The sequence below is a fragment of the Mustela lutreola genome, chromosome 1 (genome assembly GCF_030435805.1).
Source record: "Mustela lutreola isolate mMusLut2 chromosome 1, mMusLut2.pri, whole genome shotgun sequence".
Lineage (NCBI taxonomy): Eukaryota > Metazoa > Chordata > Mammalia > Carnivora > Mustelidae > Mustela > Mustela lutreola.
In genome coordinates, this window is record NC_081290.1 from 32,681,064 (window position 1) to 32,698,394 (window position 17,331).

General features: G+C 37.4%; 1 protein-coding gene across 9 annotated transcripts in view; it reads right to left on the reverse strand.

Annotated features, from left to right (window-relative positions):
- The window catches only part of GRXCR1 (glutaredoxin and cysteine rich domain containing 1), a 327,600-nt gene that overhangs the window by 300,275 nt on the left and 9,994 nt on the right, over window positions 1-17,331 (reverse strand). The window lies entirely within an intron of this gene.

Here is a 17,331-nt window from a genome sequence, read left to right on the forward strand (position 1 = left end):
CAGAGGTATATATTTACTGTATTGACATTTCTATGTCCTTTTTATGCCCTAAGGAATGAAAATAAATGCTTTTAACCTTTAAAAAAGTTATAATCAGGTAACCAAACAGGTTGAACAGCATGATTTGATTTTTAAAGAATAGACAGTTGTATACACCAAGGTAATGATGGTATTTATCACTCAGTGATAGTTATAGATTTTTAACTTTTTCTTTTCTTTGTCAATATTTTCTTGTTTTCTACCACGTGCATGTATTGCTTTTGTAATACTAAGCAATATATAATATTCGGAATCCTGCTTCTCTGTCTTGCATTCTTTTAGTTTCTCTGCCTGAAAAATAATCCAGAATACTTTACTTCTATTCTTTTCATGGATAAAAAGAAAAGCCACTCATCGTTCCTTAGCATGTCTTCCAAAGAGAACAAATTTTTTTTTCCATTAAACTCTACCCTGATCTTTATTGAGGTCCTTTAGGTTAATATCCTTAATTGTGACTGTTTCTCATTAAAAAAAATAATAATAATAATAAGTACGTGCTCAGCTTGCCATAAAAAGGTGTTGCAGGTTTCAGAACTCAGATTCACCTGCTTGTCCTAAAACTAGTTATGGAGGTTTTTACATTGAGTCCCCTTAACAGCTCGAAGGAGGTGAAAAAGCAGAGAAATGATTATGTGGATTCAAATTCTACTCTAGGTTGAATCATGACTCTGCCATTCTCAAGCTATGCAAACCTTGAGCTTTTTACCTACCCTCCCATATCTTGTTTTCTCATTTGCAAAATGAGCATACAAGGTTGCCAGGGCTAAATGAAATCCTACTTGTAAAGACGATAGTTCAGTTCTTGAAAAACAACAGGTGCTTATTAGAGCATTTGAGGGCTCAATAAATTCAACTATAATTAATTCTAAAATAAAAATTAGCCTCCTTCTCAAATAACTTCAGAAATTAAGTTTCTACAGTCTGATCCCATATCTGATCCTGTCCTCAACTCTTCCCTATTTCTGAGAAAAATAAATACACTTGAATAATATTTGGGGCATTTTTTCCTGCTTTGATTTTAATATATAAAAACTCTACCTACTGTTTCTCAACATGAAGCTCTTTTTAAATGCACAAATGCACAATTTCTATTTCTTAATAAAAAGATCATTATTTCTCAGAAGTAGAATTAGTATCTAATCAATCTAACTATACACACACACAATTTTCTGAGCTGGAGGAAAATTTAGACATAGGCATTCAGACAGATGCCTATTAGTATAAACTCATGTTTACACATTCAATAAATTAGTTTTTGAGGTACTAACAATGAAATAAAAAGACCGTTAAATAGAATATTTAAAAGGGATGGCCAGAGTCTGTTAAAGTTAGTAGTACGTAAGTTTACTCTTCCCAAGGTTAATTATCACTAGCAACTGATGGGGCAGTCCACTATAAAATGAGAGTCGAGGGATGCTGGAAGGACCATCTCCATTACCTTAAATATTTCATTAATTTACTTATTAACTTGTTTTTCTCACCAAGTAAATGATTCTAACAGATACTCTTGCTAGTAAGGCACTAGCTTTGCTTTGTGAATAGAGAAAATATTTAGTCCATCTTTCAAAGTGGTTTATAATAATACCTGCATCACAGAGACCCTGTGAGAATTTGATGAGAAAATAAATAATTTAGCAGAACCTGAATACAGTAAATGCTTATTAAATGTTATGCAATATTATCATTATTTTTTTTAAGATTTTTGTTTATTTATTTGTCTCAGAAAGAGAGAGCAAGCAAGCACAAGTGCATAAGCAGGGAAAAGCAGAGAGAGAAGCGGGCTCCTTGTGGAACTCGATCCCAGGATCCTGGGATCATGACCTGAGCCGAAGGCAGTGGCTTAACCGACTGAGCCACCCAGGCGTCCCACCATTATTTTTTATAACTAAGAAAATACGGGCACTGGAGAAGTTAAGTCCTCAAGAATTTTTTTTTTTTAAGATTTTATTTATTTATTTACTTATTTATTTGACTGGGAGAGAGACGGCGAGAGAGGAGGGAGAGGGAGCATAAGCAGAGGGAGAGGGAGAAGGAGAAGCAGGGTCCCTGCCCATCATGGAGCTTGACTTGGGGCTCTATCCCAGGGACCCTGGGATCATGACCTGAGCTGAAGGCGGGTGCTTAACGACTGAGCCACCCAGGCACCCCTCCTCAAGATTTTTTAAAAGAGGGCTGTATTGGGGCGCCTGGGTGGCTCAGCGGGTTAAGCCTCTACTTTCGGCTCAGGTCATGATCTCAGGGTCCTGGAATCGAGCCCCACATCGGGCTCCCTGCTCAGCAGGGAGCCTGCTTCCCCCTCTCTCTCTGCCTGCCTCTCTGACTGCTTATGATCTCTGTCTGTCAAATAAATAAATAAAATCTTTAAAAAAAAAAAAAAAGAGGACTGAATCAGAATAATTTCCCACGAAAATAACAATGTATCTTGGTCTACTTTCAAAAGTCATTCCTTGACAAATTATTCCTCTTGCCACTTCCTTGGCCAGTTTAAGAGAAAACCTCTTTAATTCCCATACTTTGATGATACTTCTATGGAAGCACATTCACCTGGTTGAAGTCAGCCCTTTACAGTGGGGAATTAGAAAATATTTTTTTATGACTATGAAACCACTTAAACATAAGAGTTCAAAAGACAAAGTGAAAGACACCTATAAGTGAAACAACGCTAAAATACCAAGTTAAATACCAAGTTTAACATATGTTAATAGTTTGCTTTCTTTACTTTAGTTCTCTCACTTTGCTTTCTAAAAATGAAATGTTATAGGTACCTTTATACCCTCAATCTGCCATTTTCTTCCCCAGCAGTAACCACTATCCTAATGTTGGTGTGTATTATTTTCATGATGGTTTTCTACTTTTATTAGGTATATAGAACCCATAAATAGTACTATTTCTAAATTTTATATAAATTATACTTTAAGTATCCTTTACAACTGATTTTTTTTTTTTTTTTTTTTTACTCACCTTTGAATTTTTGAAATTAACTCTCTACTCATGTAGGCCTGGACCATTCATTATAAATCTTGCATACTAATTGTTTGAATAATCCATGGCTTATGTGTTTATTCACTGCTAAGTGGATTATTTCCTATATTACAAACTTGCTCAAAGAATCTCCCTGTGTACAAGTGCCTGGGTTGTTCTAGGGTAGAGAAGTATCTTGGCAAGGTAGATGCATTTTCAACTTTACAAAATATTCCCAAATTGCTCTCCAAAGTCATCAAACCAACTTAGACTTCAACCAAAGTGGACATGATTTCATTTTTCCCACACCCTTACTATTAGGTGTCATTATATCCATTGAATTTTTCCAATTTTCTATTGACATATATTTTCATATTTGCTTGAATTAACTTGCCAATCCAATCATAATTGGATTATGATTGAGATTGCCAGGAATCTCATAATGACATTTTCTGGAAAAAGTCTATAATAAGACAAAGGAGCAAATGAATGCATGAGTCTAACAATTCAACCATCATCATGAAAGATACCTTTTTAAGTGAAAAGACCAAATCAAGGAAGGAAGGGGATGGATCAACATCTGAAAGTATAAATAAGAATAAAAAAGCATGTTCTTCTTACAAGGTAGCCACAGGTAAACCAACACAAAAGAAATCTTAAAGTTTACTTCCTGATCAGCAGTTTAGGACCAACTGCATTATACTAAAGCCTAAAGAAACCACAAAAGCTCTAATTTCCTCTTTGTATCTTTCAGAAGCAGGGTAGAAGTATATAAAGCCCAATGTAAAAATTAATACATTTTGCTTGTTGAGATTTCATATTCTATTTAGTTGGTAAATCAAGATTAGTTTGATCATTTATATATCAGTTGAGGATATATTAATAAGCTCTGTGCACTAGGTTGCTTTTAGGTAAAGGGACTTGAATACAAATCTTTCATGTCACAAATGTGCTTGCTACTTGGCCTTCATAAAAATAAAAACTACAGTGGTCCCATGACTATGAATGCCAATAATTTTATACAAAAGAACAGTAAGCACATTAAACTATTATGTGCTCTTGCCTACCAGTATTGTACTCAAATCCAGAAAAAATTTACAATGAGTAGCCCTGGCCTTGATGTATGTAATTTTTTAATTTGTTTTTCATTGTCACTTCTGTCATTCTTGATTTAGTTATTCTATTTTCATCGATGCTTTCTACCACTGAAAAATTGATAATATTCAGCTGTGTAAACTGTGTCTTTATCTGGTTAATTCATTGGGATGTATTCTAAGTAAATACCCTCACCACAAGGAATAGAGAAACTTCTAGAAATAAAGTCTTTACGGAAACAGAAAAATAAAGTCAAAGCGTGGTACTGGGCCACTACAAGCTAAGAAGCCATGAAGCTGCTTTGATCTTGATTACAATAAGACTCTCTGCAGAATATTAAAAATAATTTTCTAGTGATTTATTAATTTCACATTAGCCAAAGTACATTATATGTCCTTCCATTTTTATAACTTATTTCCAAGAGGGAGGAGTAAAAAGACTGCTTTGATTTAATGGCCTTTTAAAACTGGCAAAGTTTGATTACTTGGTGTTCAGTAGAGTCAATGATTTGACTAAAGCTATATTTTTAAGTGTAATCAGTTACTAAGAAATGATCTTTTAAAAAGCCAATATGTACATACCACTAACAAAGCAATGCAGTGATTTTTACATTTTCGTTTTGAAAATAATATAGTTATATTTCTTTTATAAATGTTATTTGTGAAAAAAAATCACACAAAAAATTGCTATTAAGTCTTTCTTAGGTGAAATCTTACAATAAGGAAAAGAAAACAGAATCAATACCATAAATTATATTCCTGGGTGCATGCAGCTCACACAATAACTAAACAGCATGGAGTATTTTATGGCATTATTGAACACATTCTGTGCTTAAAGAAAGGAAATAAATACAAAAACTTTCCATAAATGTAAAATTTTTCATATTTAGTTTGAAATTATTCTATTTTCAAATCCTTAAAAAAATTCATTGGTTATATCCTGGAATAAGCGCCACTTGACCGTGGAATGTAATTCTCTTTATATATTGATGAATTCTACTGGTTAATATTTTATTAAGGATTTCTACATTTATATACATGAAGAATACTATAAATGATTTCCTTTCTTTGTTTGGTCTTTGCCTAATTTTGGTATCAGGGTAACACCAGCTTCAAAATGAATTGAGAAGTGCTCCCTCTGTTCTACTTTCTAGAAAAGATTATGTAAAATTCGTATTAATTCTTCTTTAAACAGTTAGTGGAATACTCTGGTGCAACCATCTGGGCTTCAAGTTTTCTTTGGGGGGAATGTTTTTCATTACAAATTCAATTTATTTAACAGTAATAGGACAATTCAAATTATTTCATATTGGATGAGTGGTTTGTGTTTTTTTAGAATTGGTCCATTTCATCTGAGTTGTCAAATGTCTGTGTGTACAATTGTTTAGAGTAGTCTACTGTCATTTTGATATCTGCCTGGTCTGTAGTGATACCCTCTTCCTTCCTGATACTGGTTCTGTCCCCTCCTTTTAACTTTGAGTCTTGCTGGAGGGTTATCAATCTTATTGATCTTTTCAAAGCTCAAGCTCTTTGTTTCATTGATTTTCTCTACTTGTCTTTCCTTCTTTTTTTTTTTTTTTTTTTTTAAATCGAGAGTACAGGGGGTATGAGGGGTGGGAGGGGCAGAGGGAGAGGAAGAGAGAGAATCTTAAAACAAGCTCCATGTCCGGCGCAGAGCTCCACTCAAGGCTAAATCTCACAACCCTGAGATCATGAACTGCTGATCCACCCAGGTGCCCATCTTGGTCTACTAATTACATCTCATATTGTTTCCTTCCTTCTGTTTGATTTGGGTTTATTTTGCTCTTCTTTTTCTAGGTTCTTTAGGTAGGACTTCAGCTTATTGAGATTTTTTCCTCACTTCTAAAGTGTGCTATCAGTGCTATAAATCTCCCCAAAGTAGCCATGCCCCCCCCCCACGTTTTTATATACTGCAACTTCACTTGCATTTAGTTCAATACACTTTTGTCATTTCCTCTGAGACTTCCTTATGATTATTTAGGAGTGTGTTGTTGAATCAGCACGTGTTGTATAGTTTCTGAGAGTTTTGAGAAATTCCTGTGTAAATGTCCCTTTTCTTATAGGGACTGTATTTAGGGCCCACTCCAATCTGGGATAATCTCAGTTTAATTTGATTACATCTGCAAAGAGCCTATTTCCAAATAAGATTACATTCTCGGGTTCCAGGGATTAGGACCTAGATATCTTTGGGGGGCCATTTTTCAATCTACTACAGAGACTTTGTTTTAACTCTAGAACAAAGTATTGGGAAAATTATTGTCCTCCTTTTAGGCTAGTCACAACCCATCTCAGAAAACATGCAGCACCTTTTACTCATAATTGTATACAGGATTATGATGGGTGCAACTGGAGAATAGAGGCAATAAATTGATAACTGCCAAAGAAATAATTTCAAATATAAAGTGTTTTCTTCAATTAATTTGACGATCAATATAGAAAATACTAAATCACACACAAGAATAACTAGTTTTCTTTTGTAGTAAGATCAAATTTTGTCATGATATATGTATCTAAATAATCTTTATTTTAAAGAATGCCTTTCCCGGGGCACCTGGGTGGCTCAGTGGGTTAAAGCCTCTGCCTTCAGCTCAGGTCATGATCCCAGGGTCCTGGGATCGAGCCTCATATCTGGCTCTCTGCTCTGTGGAGAGCCTGCTTCCTCCTCTCTCTCTGCCTGCCTCTCTGCCTACTTGTGATCTCTGTCTGTCCAATAAATAAATAAAATCTTTAAAAAAAAAAAAAAAGAAGAATGCCTTTCCCACGGGAGATTAATCTTCAGAGTAAGGCTCTTATCCTGTACTGTTGAAACCTCAGGGCTTAGCCTAGTGTCTAATATATGTTAGGTACTCAATAAATATGTGTTCAATCGATTGAATAAATGAAAGCATACAATTTGACGATAGCATTTGCATGAATTCCTTTAACAAGACCAACGCTTCTATTTTGACCCCAGTCCAGATCCTCTGCTCTGTCTACTTGTAGATCCCACCATGGTGGCCCTGCCTTTTCCGATATAAATGTTGACATGATATGTGTAGGGTACTCTCAATCTTTTTGTGTGAGTGTCCTAAAAAAAATTCACTCCTAAAAATAAAACATCTTCATTAATTGCAGAGCTGTCATTTTCTTTTTCTACACTTTGATCTTGTGAAATTTTCAAAACACAAAAATTTAATGACTAAGGGAGCAAACATCTATGCTCCAGCTATACATGGGTGTGACCCAGTCTTTAGAAAAAGAAATCCACCCCGACATAACTAAAGTCCACTTTAACTTTTCCAGTTCCATTTTACTCTCCTGCCCACACTCCATCTCATAATCGTGACCTTGAGCTGCATACTTTCAGTTCTTTCTGCATTTATACTTAGATCTTTTATTTACCTTTACTCTTTCTTATAGAGTTTGAATACAGAAATGTTTTAATTTGTAAATGCAGATAGCCAATTATTTATTTATCCTTCATGCACTGATGTGTAATGTCGTTTTTAAATTTTTTTATTTTTTAATGTTTATTTATTTAAGTAACCTCTACCCTCAACATGGAGCTTGAACTCACGACCTTGAGATCAAGAGTCACCTGGTCTTCTGACTGGGCCAGTCCGGCACCTTTTCTTTTTTTTCGATGTAATTTTCTATTTTTGTTAGTGTCTCCTAAATTCCCTTTTCTATACCACTAGCCTTTTAGTTTACCCCTGGCCAATAGCACACTGCTTAATTACTACAGCTTTATGAGGAATATTGATACCTCGTAAGGCAATTCCTCCAGTTTTGTTCTTCATTTTGGTTATTTTTGCATCTTTACTATTCCAGTAAGTTTTTGGATCAGTTCATCAGATTCCATTAAAAAAAAAAGAAAGAAAGAAAGACAAACCTAATTAGTATTTTGCCTGAAAATGAATTAATTTATTATTTTATTTAGGGGATTTTGCCTCATTATGATATGGGAATCTTGGAATCTATGAACATAACATTTCTCCATTTCCAGGTATTACATTTAACCTATATAAAATATCTAATATAAAACATTTTCTTATGTTCTATATTTTCTACATAAAGATCTTTGACAGATGCCAGCCATCTAATAATTTTTGCCAGTATTGGAGAATTGTATTTTTAATATGTTTTCTAAATAATTATTGGGATAATAGTACTTAGTATTTACTGAGTACCTATTGGGCCAGGTACTGTTCTAAGGATTTCACATACATTAACTAATCTAATCTCTATAACTACTGTGAGAAATAAATAATATTGTTACTCCCATTTTATAGGTAAGGAAACTGAGACACAGAGAGACTAAGTATCTTGCCCTAAGTCTCACACACACACACACACACACACACAGAGTCATATATATACACACACATGTATATGTACATGTGTATATATATATATACATATTTAGGATTATATGTGTGTATGTAGATATATATATAGGATTAGAAAAGAATTAGGATGTCCTGCCATTAGGTTGTCAGGGAGTAGGGTGCCTCATAGAAGGCCTTAGATACTTAAAGTAACTGTGGTTTATCTATAAACGGGGCAAATGAAAAGACCTTATCCTGCCCAAATACTCTGTGACAAAATCAAATCTGATTTGCTCTTTCACTGTTATGGATTAAAATTACAAGCTCATACTAAAATTTATAAAATGAAATTATAAAATGTGAAGCAAAAAATAGGTAAATATCCCTTTAAGAGTTGTGCTGTTGTAGAATATTAAATCATTTTGTAGCTGCCTGGCCATCTGACAAGAACTGAAAAATAAAAAAATGAGTTTTGGAAAGGACAAAGCATTCCGAAGTTCTAGAGGTACATAGGAATGGGAAAGGACACATCTTATACTGAATATGCCAATGAAGCTCTTGAAGGAAGTTACACAGACTGCTACCACAAACCAGTAATGATGGAAAAAATCATCTCTTTATATGGCAAAAATTAATTATTAATTCTGTCTTGAGTGATAGCTGGATGGACCATGCCTATTTTTTTCCAGTTGATGTCTCCAAAATAAACATACATCATTTATTATTGTCTGATTTGTAATTTTGCTCTGATAGGTCTACCTGCTTTATTCATGTTCTATTTACCTAGTTCTACTCATGTGTAAATATTTTGTAAAAATTATCTTCTAATCACAACAGGGTCCCTCTCTGTGTTGTTTTTGTTTTTGTTTTTTTTGAAGCCAGGCAGTCCTTATGGTTTTGAGGTTGCCAGATTCCACTCATCAAAACAAACCCCTCAAGCTTGTGAGCTCCTGCTCTCTGAGGACTAAGCAGCATCTGCAAAATTAAGAATCATCTCAAACCTTCACCTCAAAAATAAATAATAACTAGGAAGTCACACTAGCCTACTTTCATTCTTAGCTACTCATTTTCAGATATTTGTAGCAATGCACCTGCCTTAGAATGGAATTATTCTCCAGAGACCTCAAGTTATTCAAAGGCAAAGTGAAAGTAAGTCCTCCATATGGGCTGTCTCATAGCATATATTTAATATTATTTTAAAAACAAAAACAAAACAAAACAAAACAAAAAATTCCATGGGGCATCTGGGTGGCTCAGTTGGTTAAACCACTGCCTTCCGCTCAGGTCGTGATCCCAGAGTCTGGGGATCGAGTCCCGCATCGGGCTCCCAGCTCCTCGGGGAGTCTGCTTCTCCCTCTTGACCTTCTTCCCTCTTGTGCTCTCTCTCACTCTCTCTCTCAAATAATTAAATAAAATATTTAAAAATAAAAACAAAATTCCTTTTTTAACTACACATTTATCTCTCTTAGGCTGAAGTTCATCATCCTGTATTATTCTTATTATTATATAATACTTATTTCCCAATTAAATTAACTTACCCAAATAAAAACCAATTTTGGTTCCTGTATATCAGAATATCCAAAATCTCCCTAAGGACCACTCTCTCTTAAGCAGTCCAAGAATCCATGAATGTGACTCAGGCCAAAGAGACCAATCCTACTTCAGTGGTAGACATTGTCAGTTGCTATACCAGCAATTCCTCTTCTCCTTCTAACAGAACCTCGATTTTATTAGTTGCTCTCCATGTAGCTATTTTCTTCAGGGAAGATAGGGCCCACCACCCTCCCCAGCAGGTGACTCTAGATTGACTGGAACCAGTCATAGTTGTTTTATCCCTCTTGGCAAACATTTTGTTTGGCATAGCATGGGACCCAGTGAGACACAGGAAGAAGTCTGCTGAGGGACTTTGGGGGAAATGTTTTCCTTTTCCTAAAAAGAGACCCAAGATAGAAAGATTTCTTTTTTCCCTTCCTCTTAATATTGATATGAAAGTATGTGATGGCTGGTGCTGCTGCAGTCATGAAGCAACCACGAGGTAATCTGTCATGAGGAGAATGGAAGAACAGAAAGGATGGAAAGGTCCTTGGCTTCTGTTGACTTTTTGAGCCACTGAATTAACCAACTCTAGAAGAGTCCTACCTTATAGAATTCTGATTATATGAGAAAAATCAATTAAGGAATGCATTCAGTTAAAAGTAATGGAAATCTCAATTTGTAGGGGCTTAAGAAAATAAATATTCTTGTTCCCTTTCAGCATGAGGTCCAGAGGTGGGCATGGGTGTGGGGGAGGGAGGTTGGAAGATGACTGCCATACAGCAAAGTAGAAGGGGCCTATATTAAAAGTATTTCACAATATAGAAATTTAAATATGGGCTTACAAAGTGAAAGTAAATATGAGGGAACATGAATTATCCAGAGCACAAAGTATGGTCTAAAATGAGGACTTGGGCTATAGCTAAGGTTGTGTTTACTTCAGTTTACTACTAAACAGCCCAAAAAAAAAGGAATGCAAAAAATAAACATGCCATCAGGGGAAAAGTGAGCCAACTTTGCTTCCTATTATGACTCATAGAAGTGCACTCCAAGTTATCTATACTTCAGCAGCGTGAGGAACCCACCACTTCAGAGGAGGCCAGACTTGTGAGCTTCCTACCTCTTATGCTGTTAAGGTCAGTAAAAGGAGCCCGGAGATCAAGGATCTATTTGTTATCAAAGAGAAAAAAAAGTTCTACCAAGAACAAAATCTTGCTTTAATTCTGTGACCATTCCATGGGTTACACAGGATTAGAACTATATGGATAGAAGCTAAAACTAGGGGTGTCTGGATGGTTCAGTCATTAAGCAGCTCCCTTCAGCTCAAGTCATGATCCCAGGGTCCTGGGATCAAGCCCCATATCAGACTCAAAGAAACAGAGAGAAAACAAAAAGGTAGACGTAAAAACCCCAGGTACTTGGAGCGAGAAGCCTCCTGAGTTGAGGAGGCAGACCCAAGTCTGCAATATGCTTGACTATGCAACACTGTATCAGAGAATAGCCCTCAACGTGGAGAAGAGAAAGGTGGCACGTGATGGAAATTTTAAATCTACTGAGCTTCGTTCGTCAACACTTTTCTTACAGTGAAATAAAAAGAAGCAATATGCAAAGAAGTCGGTCAAGCTCCCAGCAGAGTTAATGAACCAGATGCTCTAGGGAGCTGAGCGGTGAAAGAAAAGGAACCTCCAAATGCCAGGTGCTGCCATAAAATCCACACATTCAAGGACATTGGATGTGAGCCGCTGAGAGTTTTAGAACAGCTTAATGTGTATATAATAGGGCTTGAGAGCAAGAGTACACACAGCTAACTTCAAGTGGCAGCTAACGGTAATGGGACCGTAAAAAAATAATGGGAAGGGTGCCTGGGTGGTTCAGTTGTTAAGCTTCTGCCTTCCGCTCAGGTCATGATCCTGGGGTTCTGGATGGAGACCCTCATTGGGCTCCCTGCTCAGCAGGAAGCCTGTTTCCCCCTCTCCCACTCCCCCTGCTTGGGTTCCCTCTCTCCCTGCATCTTTCTCAGTCAAACAAATAAAAATCTTTAAAAATATAATAATAATGGGAATTAATAACAATCTGGCATCATTCCATGCAGGATAGCAGTTTTCAAAGCGTAATCTCTGGAACAGCAGCATCAACAGCACCTAGCAACCTAGCACCAAGTACTCACTCCACGCCAAGACTACCGCATCTAAGCTTGGGCAGGGAGGCCAGCAATCAGGCCTTCTAACACAAGGCCTCCAGGAGATTCTAATGCATGCCCAAGTTTGAGAATCCCCAGCACCTGGACCAGAAGGCCAAGGCACCAGGAAGCGTGGTGAGGGGTCCAAGGGCACCAGCTCTGAAGTCACTCAGCCTCCAGATTTGCATCTCAGATCTTTATGTCTGGTGGTGTGAAACTGGGCAAGTACTGAAATCCTCTTAACCTATTTATAAGTGTACTTGTCTTAGAGGTTTACTGTAGGGATTACCAGCAATATGCATGAAACCTGCTCATTATACAATATTAGCTATCATTTCACCATCGACATCATCATAGCATGACCTGAAGGCATGACTATGTTAATTTCTCAGGATAGGAAAGCACCAGGTACTCAACATTCAATGTATTTTATAAAATAAAACAAAAAGGTAGGTACAATGACTAGCAAGATTTGCATATGAATGGTTGAATTAATAATAACTCTCCTAGGACTCAACATATTTAGCACTGTTTTAATGCTTTACATATATTAATTCATCTAATCCTCTTTAATTCTTACAGTAACTGTGCAGAGTTTGGGGGCCCCTGGGTGGCTCAATTGGTTGAGCACCTGACTCTCTGGGTTTCAGCTCAGGTCATGATCTCAGGGTTGCGGAACTGTGCCCCAAGTCAGGGCTCTGGGCTCAGCATGGAGTCTCGCCCTTTTTCCTCTCTCTCCCTCTCTGCCCCTCTTTGAACTTGGTGCAGGCAAGCGTGTGCTTTCTCTCTCTAAAAACAAACAAACAAACAAAACCAATAACTTTACAGTCTATTATTGCCCCTACTTTATGGAGGAGGAAAATGAGGCAAGAGAGGTTAAGTACAGTCCTGAAATTTACAAAGCTAGAAAGTGGTAGAGTCAGGATTTAAGCACAGCTAAGCTGCCTCGGAGTCTATGTGCTTAGCCACTATGCTATAGTGCTTCTCAAAGTTAAAAACAAATTTTAATGTTAAAGGCAGAAGTTTCAGTTATCCAGACTTATGTGGAATATCTCATTCTCTGAGGGATCAGAAAAAGAAAACACTCTATCCTTCTTTCTTCTCCCTGCTCTAGAAGCATCTCTTCCGGATGCATTCAATGCCCCCAACTGACTCCACAGACAAACTGGTAGCCTGCAAAGTGGGGAGGCTGTTCCCTCTAAAATGGCAGAATCAGAGGCAGGAAGAGCTAGTGGGAAATGCACACAGTGGGAAAATTCATTGATTCCCCCAGCTTCTAATTTTCTCAGTGCAAGGGCATTCCAGGATAGCCCAAATAACTACTACCCTCGGGCAGCAACAGTATCTCTGCTGTGAGTCAGAAGCTCAGACAGTTGAATGCACTAAGAGGAAAGAAGAGAACAGAGCTCAAGGGGGAACAGGATGCATTCCTCCAAGATGCACTTTCCATGCCTACGCCAGCAGCCTAGATGCCTATGTCTGGAAGGAAGGAAGCAGCTTCCTTGACCTTGGCTGGAAGCTTTTACTGAGTATTTGTCAGGGCTTTCAAAACCTCAGTGTTCCAAAAAAGAGAGATCAGTCGCCAAAGCTGCAACAGAAGGAGGCAGTCGTTTGGACAGAAAGCTGGAAGGCAGATCAATTTTACCCTTAACTCGTGCAATGTCTCTGGCTTTTGGATGTCTGCTAAATTCTTTAGGCCTCTTCAAGGTAACCAATCCAAACAATTCACTCACTGTTTCAACGCTCTGATTGCCAGTAGTTCCAACACATACTGTGTTGTGGTAAGAGAAAACAAAAACAAAAACAGAAGTCTCCCTATCTCTTTCCCGATGGCAAAAAACAATCTAAAATGAAATCGAGAGAATGTGAGATCCTCCCATTATTTAGAATGAAATATCCACTGGATCAGGTTTTTGGCAGAATGGAAATTTCAATAAGCATGCTACTCCTTTTATTACCTCTCAAGGAAAGTGGCATCTCATTTCTCATACACACACACTCCCTCAACATCTTATCTCATCTGTTATGGAAACAGACATTGAAAAGGAAATATCCATGTTTCACCCTATGAGTTTTCTCACTATCTAATCTGTAAAGGCAAACCAGAAGCAACAAGGTAGCATATAGATCAGAGTAAAATGTTTCCTTTCACTGTGACTGTTCATTATGCTAACATGGAGAGTTTTTCTATTATAAGCACATTTTCCCTGGCTTTATATTCAATTTATCTGCAAAGAATTGCTCAAAGTGAAAGAATTCTGAGCCTTTACTGGATGTGTAATAATAATAACCTATTATTATTAACTTTTAGGTATGAGAGTAGTACTTTTTAAGTTCAGTGACTTTGATCTTGGGCAGGAACTAAGCTTCCTACATAAGGGAAAAGGAGGAATATGTAAGGTCTACAGAACACATTGCCTCAGTGTCTTTTCTAAGAAAGGTATTCAGAAAACTATCAGCAGAAAAAGCTTTCTTAAATGTCATAGAGCAAAACAGGAATGTCCCTTATTTTCCATTTGATAGAATCCCTTTCAGAAACTCCCCAAACTCTTAACAAAGTACATTTCATGTCATTTTTACAGCTGTGTTCTGGGAATTGAAGAGATGAGGGAGTGATGGGCATTGTGGACTCTCTTCCACCCCTCAACACTCTGCTAAGGCAGTGTGGACAGGCTCAGACCAGAGATGCAAGGCTGTGTCCCAGTGGCACAGCTGAGAGCAGGCAAGCAGACAACTAAGGAGTGGATGTGGGAGAAAAAGAAAAAGAAACAAAACTTTCTTTCCAAATATGTGGAGTAGAATTATACTTCACAATTTTTAAGAATGTTTTTAAAACTGGAAAACTAGTCTCCCCAACAGATAACTACTAATTACAAAAGGATAAAGAGTAAGCTTACAGTGGAACAATGCAGGAATCTCTACCTTAACCAGGGAGTCAAAGTTAACATCCACAGTACTGGGGTGCCCACATCTTGCATCTCCTGATAAGATGTGCAGAGAAGAACACAGCCTCACTTCTGCAATAATCCTGTCAAAACCACAAGGAGACTTCAGACATATCTAGACAGAAAGATATTGCAGAAAATAACTGGCCTGTACTCTTCAAAAATGTCAAGGTCATGAAGATCCATGAAATACAAAGACTGAAGAACTGGTCCAGATTACAGAAGACAGAAGCAACATGACCACTGAAGGTAACACTCTGGGGAGTAAACATTACTGGGACCCCAATGTTCCAATATGGAAAAGGTCTAGAGACTAGAGACCAGTATCATTTTAATATCAAACTCTTGATTTTAATCATTGTGTTGTAGTTATGTAAAAGAATACACTTGAATTACTTAGGAGAAAGGGGTATCATGTCAGTAAATTACTCTAAAACTATTGGAAAAAAGAAACAAGATGGGCCAGAGGAGGGAGACACACCATAAGAGACTCTTAATCTCAGGAAACAAACTGAGAGTTGCTGGAGGGGAGGAGGGTAAAAGGAATAAGGTGGCCGGGTGATGGGCCCTCAGGAGGGCATGTGCTATGGTGAGTGCTGTGAAATGTGTAAGACTGATGATTCACAGACGTGTACCCCTGAAACAAATAATGCATTGTATGTTAATAAAATAAAGGAATACAAAAATAAAATAAAATCTTTTTAAAGAAAAAAAAAACAATAGAGACGGGTAAAGCAAATATGGTAAAAATATCTTTGTTATATTTTAACAGCTTTCTACAAATCTCAAACACCAAAGTTACATTTAAAATTTATAAGATAAAACATGAAGATATGCTTCCACAGTCTAAGGGGAAAGGGAAAAAAAAAGAAACCCAGCTTAATCCACTCATAGGGAAGCTCTCTGAGAGAATACTGTAGTTTCTAGACTTGCTTCCTTGTCCTGCTGTCCCTTCTTTTCTCTCACAAACGCTTAAACCTTCATTGTCAACTTCTATTTCTACTTAAGAAAACCCCCATTCTCTTGCAACCAGTGTAATACACTGGACTCAGTAGCTTACTTCCCAAATACTGAATAAGTCAGTCCAGAATGACATAAACAGGGAGGGTTGTAGATGGATGAATAGTGGGGCTTCGAGGAACCCCCCAGTAGGGCGTCCTTCCACTGGTTTGAGGCAACAACATGCCTCATCATTCTTCCTGCTCATTTACAAATTCAAAACTGTATCAGATTTGCACATCTCTCTCTTTCTCTCTCTCTCACACATCCACCCTAAGAACAAAGAGTGATTTTCTGAGACAACACAGAATAGGTTCATGCTGAAGAAGAGAGCGCGCCCTCTTAAATTAAGTAATCTTCGCACAGTCCCTCTTTCAGCAAGAAGATGGCACTTGTCATTATTGAAGTGCATTCCAACTACTGCTCTCATGTTCGTCCTCCAGTTTCCCAAACACAGATCGGGGCCTGTGGATGAGGAACAAAAATCCATTGCTTCAAACAACAGTTATCTGTCCTTGCTTGCCGAATTATGGCTACCAAAAGGCCCAGGAGAAACTCTGGAGTTACAGCTTTTCCATAACTTAAGTCTAGATAAATATTCTAGATAGTGAGTTCTCATGGGGGTCAGTAGGAAAGCATATCAGCATCTAACCACAAGAATGCAGGGGATTTGTAGGGGCAGAGGCTTATGGAGTGAGCATTTGGAACCACCTGTCTCCACCTTACAGCTGGGATCTTTGCTGGGTGTTTTCTAAGACTCCATCCCTAATCTTAATGTGTACTCTCATTCTCCTTTTAGGACACGTCTCCATTTCTTCCTTTGCTTCCATTCTAATTGCACCACCCTCATTCAAGGTTCCTAGACTGTAAACAGGCCTTAAAACCAAAAGAAACCAATCAGGGGTGCCTGATTGGCTCAGTTGGTTAAGCAAATGCCTTTGGCTCAGGTCATGATCTCAGGGTGCTGGGATGGAGTCCCATGCTCCTCGCTCAGCGGGGAGCCTGCTTCTAACCTCTCCTCTCCACTTGTACTCTCTCTTGCTATCTCTGCCTCTCTCTCTCTCAAATAAATAAATAAAATCTTAAAAAATAAATGAATAAAAGGAACCAATTAGAAAAATCCTTGAAAGAGAAATAAAACCCAATCCAATATGATTAAGAATGATACACATTAATTCTATCAGGAAAAAATATGAAAATAATTTAAAGTAGAACAATACAGGAATAGATTAGCTGAAACCAATCAAATGGAC